General features: G+C 33.3%; 1 long non-coding RNA gene across 1 annotated transcript in view; it reads right to left on the bottom strand.

Annotated features, from left to right (window-relative positions):
* Positions 1–1,172: 1,172 nt before the first annotated feature.
* The window catches only part of LOC137651961 (uncharacterized), a 615,344-nt gene continuing 601,516 nt past the window's right edge, over positions 1,173–15,000 (bottom strand). The window contains exon 3 of the long non-coding RNA XR_011046145.1: positions 1,173–1,244. This is a non-coding gene — a long non-coding RNA (uncharacterized lncRNA). The remainder of the gene's footprint in view (positions 1,245–15,000) is intronic.

Here is a 15,000-nt window from a genome sequence, read left to right as displayed (position 1 = left end):
GAGAGAAAATATCTATTCATCTTAGATTGGGTTGAGGACAGCTCGTGAAATTATTCAAAAGAAAAGAGGAAAAACCGAAGAATAAAATATTGTAAAATACTTGAAATACGCCAAGTCTTATCAAAATGGAGTTGAGATTCCATTGTTTGAGAGAGCTGCCCGTGTGGCTATGTCCTGTATAAAAAGATTTGGAAATCTTTGCCTCAAACTCAATGTTAAAGAGAAACATGCCACGACCTTCCTTTTCAGTTAATAGTACTGCAATGATAAGGAAGTTGTGTAAATTTGCAGATACCAGTGAGATAATTAATGAGTGTTCTTTTTTCAATTGACTTTTTAAAGAGATTCTGGGGAATATTTCTGTTTAATTAGAATAAATTCATGTATGTCTTCTTAATAGTGCAATGACCTTTTTAACTTCTCTATTTCCAGCAAAGGTGCAGGAATTAGAGAAGTTAAGAGGTTATGTGGCTAGTAAAAATACATTTCTCTCGTGGATGTAATTAGTAAACTACACTATTTGATGTTTATTTTAATTTGTATTTTTTATGAGGCAAAGATTTGCAACTGAGTGCAGTGCTGTTATTCTGAATTGCATATCACATTTCTATTATAATTGAAAATTGGAAGTAAAAGTATTGGGTGTAAAATTCACTACCTGAAATATTAATCAGACAGCGTAATTTCTTTAGAAAACGTGTATTTAACTGAATGACATCTTATTGGATATGATTAAACTTCAAGTAGTGAATTCTTTTTTATTTGAGATGTTAGGAGAGTTTAGCAGGGATTATTTATTCGCTTAGATATATTCAATTATTTCCATCTACCCAAATTTATCAATGAATGTCTAATTTCATAATTACTGCAATTGCATTTCTTTTATATTTGCAGGTTTTTACACTTATCTGTTACACAGTTCATAAACAATTGCTACGCATACTATCATTAATGTGTAAATTTTGTCATTTTGATTAACGAAATTTCATTTATCAATAGAAAAACTGAAAATATCTAAGCGTCATTTTTCATGAAAGGCCAGCCCTTGTTGTAGGGGGACCCCAGGAGGAGAGTTGTAAGAAATGCAAGTATATATATATATAAAAACCGGTGAGAGTATCAAATTTATATATGCATATATGGTATATATATATATAAAATGTGGGGTCTTATACCGTGGTATATATTCTTAGGTCCCTCCGACGCGTCTTTGTCCCCCCTCGATGCTTCGTCACTTTTAAAGTCTGAAAGAAAGAACAACAAAAATATGGGATTAATAGTAATGTTCGGCCTTGGGGTCAAGACACCTAAAGATGAAGAAGATATTAAGTTTAGTTCCTTAATGTCAGTTCATAAGAAGAGAGAGAGAGAGAGAGAGAGAGAGAGAGAGAGAGAGAGAGAGAGAGAGAGAGATATTCACTCACACATATACACTAAATGTACTCACGAAAAGATTCATACTTTAAAGCAAATATATATTTTTATAGATGAATAGCTCAGAAATAAGACCAAAAGAAAGAGAGTGAAAGTTGTAGAAAGAAAGTAGTCAAGGGGACAAGATACCGACAGAAACACGAAGACAGCAGTCAAGGTTAAACAATCTACTTCGCATCACAAGACGCAAAAGGTTTTCAACAATTCTTGATAAAATGCTGCTCCTTCAAGGAACTGTTCCTCCGTAATGGTGGTGACGTCAACAATCATCAAAGCTATTGTTTTCTTGTGAAAATTCTCCTTCATTCTAAAATACACAAAATACACCTAAGATATATATATATATATATATATATATATATATATATATATACATACATATATATATATATACATATATATATATATATATATATACTATACATAAAAAAAATGTTAAGGTACAAGAAAATCTAAGCTCGGCATATTTTGTTACACCCCATCAAGAATAACTCGCTCTCTGAAATGTCCACTGGTTATTTTTCTTTCTTTTTTTTTTGGGGGGGGGGAAATTTGTGGCTAAAGCTTAAGCTTATTCTAGTATATATAACGTTCCCTCGTAGTCTATAAGGTGTCATTTCCTGAATATAAGAATAGAATAATACATGCAATACATTAAACACTCTATCTTGACAATATTCATCTATATCCCTATCTTCATTACATACACCGAGAAAAAACAAATGAGTTTGAGCTTCTGTACATTCAATAAGAAAGTTTGCCAAGTCAATATTCTTATGGTTTCTTGGTAAAACACATTATTTCTGCCCATATCCATAGGTCTAGTAAATTTGGGCAGTTAAACTATAATATGATGAATTCATAATTTTTTTTTCTTTTAACTTTATCAAACAAAAAGTTTTAATCAAGAACAACATGCCTCCCGTATGCTGCTCTTGATTAAAACTTAGTAACATAGAAATATTTTCAAGAAATTTCTCCTGTGGTCAATCTAAAAACAAGGGTGTCAGGAATAAAATTAGTACACTAAATGCTAAAGAAAAATAATCTAATCAAATACTTGAGATTTCAATTTGAAAAAATAATTAAGGTTACGGAAATAACACAACAATATGCTAAAAAAATATCTACACTCACAGGGCTTGTACATAATATTCAAAATTAGCAATCATATAAGTAACATTCTCGAAAACGATATTCAATATTATATCATAAATTGGTTTTGAAAGCAACACAACTAATATGTCTGGAAGTTACTTGTTATAGTCACTCTCTCCTGTGCCGGAAGTTTTCTGTTTATTCAAAGCAAAAGTAATTTGCCAATGGTCGTTCTAGCAGTATTGGCGATACTTATCTTAACATGCTTAATTAGCGCTGCACTGTTGCTTTAAAAGTGAAATGTCATTAATGTATTAATGCTTTTCCATACAAAACCTATCTTCTAATCATCTTATCTGTTGTAGATTTAGCTTGGTTTACATTAATAATAATAATAATAATAATAATAATAATAATAATAATAATAATAATTTTTACATTTTGCAAAAATGAACTTCAAGTTTTCTATATTGTTCAGAGAAAAATGTTACAAGATAAAAAGATAACATACATGACAATAATAATAAAAAATATTCCCCTTACTATTATATGCATGTAAACGACAGAGAGAGAGAGAGAGAGAGAGAGAGAGAGAGAGAGAGAGAGAGAGAGAGAGTCGAACCTCATGAGTTCCGCCTAATATCACTGAAGTATAAAAACGTTACCATTTACTCGAGTAAAATCTTGATAGCCAAGAAACATGTTGTAAGTCTGGTTCACAACTCGTAGAACATTTCCCTTATCTATATACAGTAAGACTGAAGGTTAATTCCAGCCTTTTCAAACAAATCATATAAAATATTGAAAAAAAAAATTCAAGAGAGGTTTTAAATCTCTTTAAATTAAATAAAAATAGGAGAAATAATATATTCAATTAAAGTCTATGATCTTAGAGAGGTTAAGTTAATGATAATAACAATAATAATGATGATAGTGACAACAAGAGCACTTATGACGGCTACATCAAATGAATCAAGAATATATATTTCATTGCGCTCCTGTGATGTCGGAAACTTGAATGCCATCCTCTCTATTGTTTGTCAAAATACTTACCAAGTACAAAATTCGTGCATATATATTCCGAGATCCCTTTTTTTTTTTTATATAAATATTGTTAAAATAACTCCAGCATATACTTCATAAATATAAATCAAAATAGATCCGCAATTAGTATCACCAATGAACATATATATTCTATCTCAAACTTTCAAGGTTCATTTATCAAAAATGTTCGAATTTACGGATTACTCTTATGCAACATACGTCAATCTCGTTACCTTCGCCAACTTCGTTGCAGCAAAGGTTATGCTTTGATAGGCGTATGATTGTATGTCTGTCAGTCTATGTGTATGTAGGATGATTGGCCATGAACCAAAGACAATTTGATTAGATTTTGGCGTTAAAAGTCAAGGCCAAGGTCCAGAAAAGGTTAAAAACGAAGCAGAAAATTCAAAAACTATTTGGTCGAATCTCATGAAATTTGGTGAGATGATTGGATTAGATTTTGGGAGCGACTGGGTCTTAGGTCAAGGCCAAGGTCCGAAAAAGGTCAAAAACTTATTTTGTTCTATCGTGGTCAATCTTTATCCGATTTGCATGAAACTAGTGTCAAAATGTGCATAATTCAATTGCCTATCTTGTAATATACAACAAGATAAAATGAAGTCATTACCCTTGTTTGTGTATTTATTTGTTTGTATGATTGTCTGTGTATAAGTGATTCACATAACTCAAAACCTATTTGACCGAATCTCATGAAATTTGGTGGGATGATTCACCATAATCCAAGGACAATTTTATCAGATTTGGGAGGTAGTGGGTCGAAAGTCAAAGCCAAGGTAACGAAAAGATCAAAAACATCTTTTTCCCATATTGTGGCCAATTTTTTTCTTATTTGCATGAAACTAGTGCCACAAATGTACACAATTCCTTTCCCTTTCTTGTGACATTTGTTTTTGGGGATCAAATACCAACAACATCATCAGTTTTCCTGTAGAAAAACTTGATGCTGACGAAGGTATGCGCTTTACCAAGTGCCCGTTCTAGTTAACTCTTACGGCTACCTCTTTCTTTACTTAACCTCAGGGATATCGTTTATGGATGAATTCGCTAGTCAATTTCGTGTCAGGTAAATCACATACACCAAAACAGTAAAGCATATTGCTCCCAGTCACAGTCAACATTTTCATTTGATATCTATCCCAAGAGCGTACGAAAGATCTGACATTGAAAAATAAAGAAAACCTCTTTTCCACCCATATTCCACCCAACGCCTTTGCAAATATAGTTTCTTTCCAGGAGAATGAAGCAGAGGAATAAAAGGAGAGTGAAGAAGATATCAATAACCTTTACACAGCTTTCATCTAGAAATACATTTTAAACTTATATAAACGACCAAAAACGACCATCTTCCTTAGAATCCTGATCGTAAAAGAAGAGATTTACAGCCTTTCAGACAATTCCAATCTCAAGGTAAAACGTGATATGTTCCTTCTTAAAAAAATCAATGATTCTATATCAATTCCAACTTTCCAATGCAGTTTTGACATTTACTGTGAATTGGGTGAATTAGAAGAATGTTGCCTTCACTCCTTCACAGTTTCTTGGTATTTGCTAATGGATGAATTTTGTTTACTTAACCATGAATATCGGCAGTACAAAAGTTTGAAAGAATATGCATATAATAATGGAGCAATGAAGAAGACGTTAAGAAATAATTAAAATTGTCTTCCTTTTTTTGTTTGTCGGTTAGTATAAAGTGGAAACCTGATAACAGTTGAAATTTTTTTTGACATGGAGATAAGAGAAAAATATAATTCGTCAAATCACCAATGACCCAAAAACCAAGGCACCAAATAAAAAAAAAAATAAGTACAACATGTAACCTTGTTCTCTATATTTTATTATTATTATTATTATTATTATTATTATTATTAGTAATAGTAGTAGTAGTAGTAGTAATAGTAGTAGTAGTAGTAGTAGTAGTAGTAGTAGTAGTAGTAGTAGTAGTAGTAGTTGCTGTCGGTCCAAACAAGGATTATTTGCACCTACTAAGAAATCACAATATCAATTCAAATGATCAGAATATCTAGGCCCGTGCAGCACCTACAGGCACGAGTATACCAGGAAAATCTGCCCGAAAAAGTACAGTTGAACGAGCTTACATGTAATTGTCTAAGTCATAAATAAATTACTCAGAGTCTTTAAATGGTCAATGCACCCTCCCCCCGCCCGGTATCATACATTCAAAACCCAAAAATTTAAGTTATTAAATTTTAGATAGCTAGAAAAATTTAAAAGCAAAACAGAAAAAACAACATGAAAACCAATTAATACAACTAATTTAGCAATATGTTAATCTACGTAATCACACCAAAGGACAGCAAGTTTCAAATGACTTCATCAGATGTGAAATTTCAAATCAACAAAATATGTTCTCTCTCTCTCTCTCTCTCTCTCTCTCTCTCTCTCTCTCTCTCTCTCATAAAATGAAACAGAAAATATTCCTCGCTTTAGAAATACGAAAAAAGAAGAGAGAGAGAGAGAGAGAGAGAGAGAGAGGAGAGAGAGAGACTCAGGTTGAAAGTTGATTGCTAGTTCATGAAAAATGTTTGCCTTCAGACATCATATGAAATTTTTACAAAGAAGCACCATGATATACCTTTACCATTTACACAGACATATAAAGACTGTAATATATATTTTCTTTTTAAGAAATAACTTGACATACAAGGAAGAATACAACAAATGGAAGTACAAACACACGTACGCATCTATACATATCTCTACATACACACCCGTACAGTTATATCCATATATCTACACCAAACATACATATATCAAAATCCTTCATTGCTGAAGTTATAAGGAACACGCGGCTGAGTGCTATATAACCTATAAACTATTTTCACTAACAGAATTGTGTTAGAGAGAGAGAGAGAGAGAGAGAGAGAGAGAGAGAGAGATGTTAAACATTGTTGGCAAAAGAAGAGACTAAAAGCCAAAGATCATTCCCAATAAGGCCTTTTCAATCGAGCAAAATTCACACAAAAATTTGAACAACGGATGGAATATTATAGCGTTCTAGCTTTTGCTCAAAATGGATCCTTTACCAATAGCAATATGGAATTATTATACAAATAAAATATCTCCTGAAATTCTGCCTGGAAAGTGAAAGACAACTTTCGAGCATATTTCCGAAATCAGGCATTTTTTTTAAAGACAATATGCCATTTCAGTAAGTTGAAACCCCCACTCCCATCCCATATAAAACAAAGTGTTGTTTAAATAGGATTTACAGCTACAGCCTCATTGTTTCCAGTGAATAAACCTGTTACTAGTTTAGTACTCTCGGGGCTATATCGGCGAAGGAGCAACTACAAAAGATATTTCTGGTAAGAGGCAGGAGGTTAGATGAAGTCTCGCTGCCCTGATCATTCGCTTACCTGCCCAACCGATTTCCTTCTTCTATTCTAATTTTCCAAAGATTACAAAACGTCAAAACGTCAAACAAAAACTACACATTAGTATATGTGGCACATCTTTAAAATATTTAGATATCTCCTTTCACGCTGAGCGGCAAACACTCAGAAACGACAAATTCTTACAAAGTGCCTAAACTTCCATGTGGTAGCTAGGAAAGCAGGAGGGAATAGGATGGGTTGAACCTGTGAGAGTGTATATATATATATATATATATATATATATATATATATATATATATATACGCATGTACAGTATATATATGTGTGTGTATGTGTGTATATATATATATATATATATATATATATATATATATATATATATATATATATATATATATATATATCAATAACATCATCATCATCATCATCTCCACCTACGCCTATTGACGTACAGGGCCTCGATATATACTATGGTGCAAATAAGTATTATGACATACTTCCTTATTATGCTGAAAAGATGCTACAAAGATATGAGACGAGTATAAAAATATAAAAATATGTGCATTTTTTGTAAATTATTTAGAGAACTTTATAAAAAGCTTTCCTTCATAATCTGATGAACGAAAACAATAAAGTTATCTATTATAATTTACAGAAATACACATATTTTTATACTTTTAATATGTTGCTCTATAACCTTTTCAGCATATATACAGATATATACTGTGCATATATATTTCATCATGTGCCTTCATCCCATTTGGAGGGAGTGTCCCTTAAATACTCGCTTCCGATCTCTCAGCATATTGTCCTCAAAAGTGATTTTTCCCCTTGCATTTTGTCTTAACCCAGGCAGATACTGGTACAGGGGGACACAGGAATTCCTGGCACACTTCGTTATGAGAAAGTACACCCAGCTAAACCCTTACTGTGCGATGAGTTCTTGTGTTTAGCCCAGCCCACCACCTCTACCATATCTCCTTATACTAGCTGTTTGGTTACTCGCCGCGCAGTAAGGGAACAGCAAGGTGCACTTGTTCTAAGCGAGGTGTGCCAGGGACTTCTGTGTCCAACTGCACAATAGAAATCTATAGCTACGTGGACTTGTGAGCAGCAAGTCAAGGGCCATTCACGACCTACTAAACGTAAGTCAAGTGGGTTCTGAACAGTCCTACGCATTATATATATATATATATATATATATATATATATATATATATATATATATATATATACTTCATATATATATATACACACATATATATATGTATATATATATATATATATATATATATATATATGTATATATACACACACACATATATATATATATATATATATATATATACTGTATATATATACACACACACACACACACATATATATATATATATATATATATATATATATATATGCTGGTATACATTTTCAAAAAATGTCACATCTTACAATAAAGATGGGATGAATCAGTTTCACTGTATTTAGGAGGGCAGACGATGGTGCAAGGGAAGTAATTTTGAGTTTAAAAACATTAACTATAGTCTTTCCAAGCAGAAGATTCTAACAGAGAAGAATTGTAAAACAGCATATAAAATAAAAGGATAACGTTAAACTTTCCCGTTCAGGAATTGAAATGAACATGTTACAGATGCACTAAAATCTAAAGACCAGTAGACTTCATATGTAAATTTTCGCCTAAAGAACAATAACCGTAAAATTCAGAGACGATGATATGAAAGAACCACTTCCATCTTTATTGGAATGAACCTGAATTCGATAGATATAGCTGTGTACGAGGTGAAACAGATTTTCTGGATATTCTTCTTGGCAATAGATTGTGTTAGGAAAGCCTCGTTCCCAATTCCCAAGGAAATGGAGAGGCTCTTGTGCTGCAGCATACTGCATACTGCAGCAGGCAACAGCAAATTTTCAGCAGAATCTTTCATTTCTATAGACAAACACCAAAATTGGCAAACATACTTCTTGAAGATTTATCTTTTATTGAAATCCCGTTAACCACCAACACATTCAAGATGGCAGCCATTGTATATACAGAAATACTGCATTTCTCAATAAAATGGCAACGACTTCTCCTATTTGAATGATCATTTCATACATATTTCTCCAATTAGATTCCGAATTTAGAATCACTGACTTGTTAGCTTCTTTGTATAAAAAGAAAGGATGTCAATACGCAGCTAAGGAACACCGAAAGCTACTGCTGTTGTGAAACTCAGCTGAATAACTGTTTAGTGTACCTATACAATTAGCTTAGTGTCTCAAATGTTGCCGAATAAGCCACACACGAGTTAGCTACTCTAGATTATATGTAGGTTAATATAGATGTTTTGTTAGACAGCAAATCCTGAACTAACAGGGTGTGTCAGCACACGAGGGCTGAGTTAAACTTACAGAACTTTATATAGCTTTTCATGTAATTTCCTAGATGGTATACAGATCGCATGGGACATAAATGATACTGGATGAATGATTTGGCTAGGTGTAGGACATACGCTTCTATACTCGAACCTAGTCATCTCCCATACGTTACTGTGCATGATTATCATCAATGTGGTAAAATGATAAACACTCGAGCTTGATGCACTGAATACAGATAACTATAAAACAGTGGTACCTTGAATAACATTCACCAAGATGACAAATATAGGTCTAGTACCAGTTAAATTCCAGGCTGAATGGAAAAAGTGTTGTCTTTGCCAGAAGGAGAGTGAAGAGCTCAAGTTGTCAAACGTGCTAAAAACTTATTTTTCTGGATCCAGCCAAATTTCATGATAGTGGTGACATTAAAGAGCCTTTGAAGAAGAACAAGGCACAACATCACCAACGGTTTAGCCTTATGTTTAACGAAATAAAACTGAAGAGCCAGAAAAAGATGAATGATAGCTGGTCCGAAAGTCACCTACTTGTTTGCACAGTATGAGGTAGCAAGTGGGACCAAAGAGGGTACTGAACGCACCAGCCACAATGCAAAGACAGAATGAGCACAAAAAGTCTTCCTTGAGAAAGTAGGAAGGTTATCACAAGCCATTAAATATATAGGCAATCCTTTCCAGGAGGAGAGCTGATAATTTCTTTCAATTGATGCAAAGGATATTAGTCAACAAACTGCTAGTGAGCTGATCAGCATACACCTTGAGAAATGAAATGTCCATTTCCAGGAGTTTATAAAAGGACTGAATAGGGAAAAAGAATCCTCTTTCTATAAACCAATCAAGAAGTACAGGGATGAATTGTTTCGGATAAGTAACATCCTCTGCTGACTCTTGAAAGCAAACATTGCTGAAAGTCGGCTGTCAACTGTTCTCCAAGCTGTTCATATCATGCCAGAGCAAAGAATTTAACATGGAGTTTTTCTTTAACGAGAACCACTCACATTCTGCTGACCTCAGTGATGGTGAAAAGCTCCACACCTCTCAGAATACCCACTCCACCGCCATTATTAAAAGTCAAATTACAACCACTGAAGCAGCGCCAGATGCTAACATCATCCTCATTGATAGTGCAGTTTTGGTGAATAGTCTGCCTAGTCTGCCTCACGGAGCTCAAAGACAATTGAAGAGTATGTAACCTCTTATGTCCTTCCTACAATACAAGTTATGTTCTCTGAATGCTGAAACTAGATCAAAGCGAGGCTGTGATGTGAGACCCAGGGTGACTAGAGAGGGAAAAATTCCCTCAAACTGGTGAAACTTCATGAGAGAAATGATATCAAAGTCGAGCTGTTCAAATTTCTGGCTGATAAGACTGCACGAATAACTACACCAAATGTGATAATTGTAACCAATAAAGAAGATGCTGTCAGTAACCGCACTATTTAAAGGCAGAAAAACAGATGTCGTCACTACAGTCAGTGTTCTACAGGCACTTCGGGAGTTAGGTCTGCTGCAGTTGTGGCTGTCCTCTCGCCAAGGACAGAACTTGCGTTGGGATTTTCTTCATCATTTGTGTTGCACTCTTGCAAATTGGAGCAAAAGGATTCTCTTCTCCCATGCCTTCACTGGCAGCAATGTCGTTTCAGCATTTCGTGGCAAAGGGAAGAAGTCTGCTTGGCAAACCTGGGATGTATGTGATGAAGTTTCCAGTGTCCTTTACAGTACTCACTGATAGGGGCTGATGAAGACCTGGGGATCTTGAAGAACTTGTGGTCACAATATACAACAGATCCCACACAGCTGAAGATGTTGATGCGAGGTTAGGCATATTTGCTCAGAAGTAGAGACCTTTCCTTCAACAGGAACAGCGCCGAATCAGCATGGGAAGTGTGTTGCCTACCAAGAGGGCTGCATCTGGAGTCAGTCAGCAGTACATTAACCAGAAATGCAGTCTCCTGCCAGCTCAGACTGAACCAAAAGAGGAGATCTATGGGAAATCATTTGGATAGAGCTTCCACCCATTGGAGAGAGTTGCAGGCAGCTGACCAACTTTGGATGCAAGTAGAAATTCTTCACCCTACATAAATGAATCTGCTTTGATCTGACCTGCACAGCACTGTTTAGCTGCAGATGCGAGGTTTAGAATCTTGGTAGTATATCCATCCAAGCAGTAAGATAATATGTGGTAAATGCATGTAGTCCTACTGCCTACATGTACATCCGATAACATATCAAACTGACGGTACCTATGATAAGGGCACTTTTTACTCTATTTATGATTCCAGGAATATCTTTCTATAAGAAAGATAGTGACAGTTAAAAATTTTAATTCTACATGGTGAAAAATGTATGATTTGACGCAATGATCATTCAAATAAGTCTTTGTTATTCTATTTAAAAAATGCAATAAATCTGTAAATTTAATGACGTCCATCTTGAACATAGCGGCCATCTTGAATGTTTAGTTGGGTAACGGGTTTATCAACAGAACAATCCCCCAAGGAATTTGTTCCAATCATGGTGCTTGTTTCCAGTAATGTACGATTGTTACAATTACTTGCTATATTAGCGTATGTTAATAACATTAATTTTTACTGTAGTTTCATATGAAGGTAATTACATGTTCAGAGAGGAAGAAAATATTTACAGATCCAATGACTTCAGTTTCCATGATAAAACGCGATAAAAAATCATCCAAACTACTTGTTCATATTATACAAGAGATCCTATTAACCCCCCACCCCCCCCCCCAACTCAAATTGAAAGGAAAACAGAGATAATCCTGTATAACTGTAGAAAAATCCCCAGCCACAGTGGAATTTTAGGAAATTATCTTGCAAAGCAGGGGTTGCACAATTGCTCTACCACCAAAAACAACTTGTCTATGACAGAGGAAAAAACACTTCTAAAAAGAAAAATGGCAAAAACATCGCAAGAGGAATGGGGCAGCATTAAATCACGTAAATGACTCGGAACCTTTAAGCCTACAACAAGAAAACGAGAGGTGGCTTATTGTAGGAAAAAAAGAAGTAAACGTTAATGGGAAATTCAAGGATTTATCATGAAGGAGTGAGTACATATATACATAAATTAGAGAAGATAAATACACCTTTATGTAGTACATGTAATGTATTGAGAGATATCCAACAGGTAATCCTAAAACAAGAAATGCAAAGCAAAATAAAATTGAATTAATATTTAGAATAAAATTGTACTTCGGAGAATCTACTGGGAAAACATAAACATAAGGAGATCCATGAGGGAATGAGAAAGTATTTCTTAAGCTTTATAGCTGAAACTATTTCATTTAACACATAATAATGACGCGTAAAATCCTGAATAGGCTGAGGAATTGATGAAATTTAATAACTAAATCTTCATACTAATTAAGAGACTACATTTAATGTCATGGCATTGCATTGTTGATAAAAGGAATCACAGGAGGTTGCTTTTAAACAATAAGTAGTAAATTCTTTTCAAGAAATAAAACTACATAAAAGGACATTTATAGAAAAATAAAATTCCTGTTGATAAAAGGAACACGGAAATTGCTTGAATATTTAGTGTCGAGTATTATGGGATCATGTGAATTTATCCTTCATATCATATCGCGAAGGAACAAGCATATATTAGGATATTCCAATTTTGTAAGCTTCAGTGAATATGTTAAATATTTATGTATTTTGGGTCTCATATTAACAAGGAATTGCATTGACTATAATAATGAGAGCCAGTGTTCCTACCAAAATGGAGGAAGAAGATTGATTTTCTATTATGAATGTCACCTTAAAAACGCCCCCACCCCCAACCCTTAATCAACATGCATGATCCTGTCGGACAATAACTTTAGTTTTGTTTTCTAACCGTGCCATTGTCGTTATCAAAAACCTACGCATTCTCTATAAATAATCTAGACACCTATGTACACATTTATCAATGGCGGAAGCTTGTTGGAAATGTCCTTGTCTCATAATCTTTTGAACGGTAGTTGAAGCCAATCTCAGGGTAAATGCCGGTAGTTTCTAATAGTGTCTGCAACCCCACCGTCCTGAACTAAGTGGTCATCAACAGCCATAACCTAGTCCTAGCTTGGGTAGAGACTGGGGCATAGCCCCTGATTCTATGTATATATGTCTGGTCTTAGGACTTTGTCCCGTCTTTTGCCTCTGCCACTCATGAACGACCATTAATCCTTTAAATTAACGCGGATGAAGTAGTTATAAGAACACGGTTTCTCTGAGTGATTTCTATTCTAAAACTACGTATTTCATACAGAATTAAACGTCAATAACCCTTAATATATATATATATATATATATATATATATATATATATATATATATAAATATATATATATATATATATATATATATATATATATATATATGTGTGTGTGTGTGTGTATGTACATACATATATATATATATATATATATATATATATATATATATATATATATATATATATATATATATGTGTGTGTGTGTGTGTGTATACATATATATATATATATATATATATATATATATATATATGCTATTTAATAACCGACAAATCCGTATATTAAATATAATAAAAGCAAAGCTGCATACAAACGTACTCTTAAATCAGCATAAGACATTAGATACATAAATGGCCAATAAATACTACAGTATATGCAAACGACAGGAACTTCTTCAATAAGGTTTCCTTTTGCTATATAAATTCCTTGTTCTTGTTAGCTTGAATTACTATCAAGACAAAGTATTGCCTTTTCCCAAGATTTGACCTTTTCCGGTAAGGAAGTTTCCTACTTGTGCTTGGTTTGGAACATGAATATGAATGTCATGCAAAAATTTAGTAATTTAAGAAAGTATCTGCATCTACTGTATTCTCATATAAAGACAGACATACAAACACACACGCATATATATATATATATATATATATATATATATATATATATATATATATATATATATATATATATTTATATATATACGTATATATATACATTTATATACATATATATATATATATATATATATATATATATATATATATATATATATATATATATAGCTTCTTTTTAACAATAAGTGACCGGGTTCAATTACTTCTGCACCAATACATTTCCTAATTCATATATAGCCTACCCACAGGCTTATATATATACCCACAAAGAGAATATACATGTATAATGCATTAAAACACACACACACACACACACACACATATATATATATATATATATATATATATATATATATATATATATACACATATGTATATATATGGTACTTGGAAATGTTAGTTCAAGTTTATAATGAGTAAGCACTATCTTAGTGGCATCCAAAAATCAAAGATATCATCTCTCCAGAATAATTGATGTCATGTTAGTTTTCAGTGACACAGGATAACTGCTTTAGTTTTCCTCCATTTATTACTTTGTGTCGCCATGTGTTTCGAACCGCTTTTTTATCTTATGACACTCTTCATCTGGAATACATTGACTTGAAGCTAGCATTACATTTAAATATAAATTCTATGATAGTGAAATTTTAGGCTAAAATGATATTTGTATACTCTGAACTTAATCAACAAATATTAAGATTAAGTCTATAATACGTATAAGATTATTCACAAGGATTCACAGAATACCATGACCGATC

Source organism: Palaemon carinicauda, chromosome 13 (assembly GCF_036898095.1).
Source record: "Palaemon carinicauda isolate YSFRI2023 chromosome 13, ASM3689809v2, whole genome shotgun sequence".
Classification (NCBI taxonomy): domain Eukaryota; kingdom Metazoa; phylum Arthropoda; class Malacostraca; order Decapoda; family Palaemonidae; genus Palaemon; species Palaemon carinicauda.
This window is presented reverse-complemented; position numbering and strand designations above follow the sequence as displayed.